A 2,323-nucleotide genomic window follows, 5' to 3' on the forward strand; every position below is an offset into this window, starting at 1 on the left:
ACGTGAGTAATCCTTTTTTTCTTAAGTTTATTTTATTTATTTTGAGAGAGAGAGAGAGAGCGTGAGTGGGGGAGGAGCAGAGAGAGGGAGACAGAGCATCTCAAGCAGGCTCTGTACTGTCAGCACAGACCCTGATGTGGAGCTCGATCCCACCAACAGTAAGATCGTGACCTGAGCCGAAATCAAGAGTCAGACGCCAAACCGACTGAACCACCCAGGCACCCCTAGAACCTGAATAGTCCTATATTACCCGGAAAGATTTTTTTTTTTTTTTTTTAATATGGAACGCTTCATGAATTTGCACATCATCCTTGTGCAGAGGCCATGCTGGTCTTCTCTGTATCACTCCAGTCTCTCTCCGTCTTCAATAAACTCTGCTCTTACCTCCTCTCGGCTGCATTTTGGTTTTCATCCTGTATGAGACCAGGGACCCTTCTGGCTGGTCTTTGTAGGACTCCCTCTGGGTCCTCAGACCCAGCCAGCCTACATCGGTTGGAATAACGTCCCCCACAACCTGCCCCCCAAAGATGTCACTCCAGAACCTATACATTACCATTCATGGCAAAAGGGACTCTGAAGACATGATTAGGTTTCAGGACATGATCTTGGGTTATCCAGGTGATCCAGTCTGATCATTCAATCCTTTAACTTGGAGAACATTTTCTGGCTGGTTGAATGTGGACACACATTCAGGGAGCTGGTCAGGGAGATGTCGCTCTGGAAGGGTCAGAGATGCAACATTACCGGCTTTGAAGATGGAGGATGGAGCCACAGCCAAGGGACACAGGCACCTCTAGGAGCTGGAAAAGTCAAGGAAATGGATTCTTCTCTAGTGACTCCAGAAGGAAGCACAACCCTGTCCACACCTTGATTTTAGTCCCGTGAGAGACAGACTCAGATGTTTGGCCTCCAGAACTGTAAGGTAATATATTTTTCTTGCTAAACCTCTAAAATTGTGGTATTTTTAACAACAAAATAAAGACCGAATACTATATATACCCAAAACGACAACTGTACAACCAATGTTATATTTAATTCCCTTTAAAATCCAACTGGACGTAAGTTGCCTATTGTAAGTTGCCTGTAAGTTAGCATTGCACTGAAGATCCTAACCAGGGTAGAATGGCAAGAAAAAAGAAATAAAACATTGGAGGATTGGGAAGAGAGAAATAATTGCCAGTCTTTGCTGATGATATGAATATATGAGAATCTTAAAATAACTTATAGCTACATTATATTAGAATAAGAGGTTTTTTTTTAAGCCTGGATACACGATCAATATATAAAAGTATATATCTGCATTTCTATGTACAGCAACAATTTTTTAAAAGGTCTTTACAATATCAGAAATTAAGAAAAATACAAGAAGGCGGGAAAGAAGGAAGAGTTAATAACAAATCTAACAAAAGATGTGCAAGCCCTTTGCTGGAAACATTACAAAACTTTATTGAAAAGACATCAGAGATTAAAGAAGATCTAAATGAATGGACAGCGGACTATATTCTTGGATCAAAAGACAATAACTGAAAGATGTCAGCTGTCCACAAATTGCTTTATAAATTCAATGCCATCCCAGTAAGAATTCCGAGAGTATTTTGTGTGAGCTTTGGCAAGCTGATTCTGACAGTTCTCTGGAAAAGCTGAGGCTGCAAATAGCCAAGGTACTCCCGAAGAAAGTGGGAGACTTGCCTCCACCTGGTAAAGAAATTCGAAGGTGTGGTATTGACGCCGGCACGGAACAATAGTGTTGGATCAGGATAGAGACCAGAACCAAAGATAAGCGCTCATGGAAATTTGATTTCGGACAGAAGGGGAACTGCAGACTAGTGGGGGATAAATGGATTCACCAACTGGTGCCGGGACAACTAATTAACCACATGGGGGAAAAATGAAATCGGATCCCTATCTCGACATACACAAAATTAATTCCCGGTGGATTGAAGACTTACACGTGAAATACAAAACCGTAAATAATTTAGAACACCATGTAAATGGACGTCTTTATGATCTTCAGATAGAAAAGAAGTTTGCACAAACTATAAAGACAAAAGCTGACAGATTCTACTCTATTAAAATTAAGAATTTCTGCGGGGCGCCTGGGTGGCTCCGTCAGTTAAGGGACCGACACTGGATCCCCGCTCAGGTCTTGACTTCAAGGTCCTGAGTTCAAGGCCCTTTTGGGTTCCACGCTGGGCATGGAGCCTTCTGTAATTAGTTAATTGCTTAATTAATTAAAAATGAAAATTGAGAATTTCTGCCTATTGCAGATACCATAAAGAATAAAAAAGGCAAGCCACAATCCAGAAGAAGATACTTGTAACAT

At 41.4% G+C, this 2,323-nt stretch overlaps 1 pseudogene; it reads right to left on the reverse strand.

Moving 5' to 3' along the window:
• Positions 1-274: 274 nt before the first annotated feature.
• LOC109274359 (U6 spliceosomal RNA) lies at positions 275-373 on the reverse strand (annotated as a pseudogene).
• Between the last annotated feature and the right edge of the window lie 1,950 nt (positions 374-2,323).

The sequence above is a fragment of the Panthera pardus genome, unplaced genomic scaffold, assembly GCF_024362965.1.
Source record: "Panthera pardus isolate Hobbes unplaced genomic scaffold, ASM2436296v1 HiC_scaffold_11, whole genome shotgun sequence".
Classification (NCBI taxonomy): domain Eukaryota; kingdom Metazoa; phylum Chordata; class Mammalia; order Carnivora; family Felidae; genus Panthera; species Panthera pardus.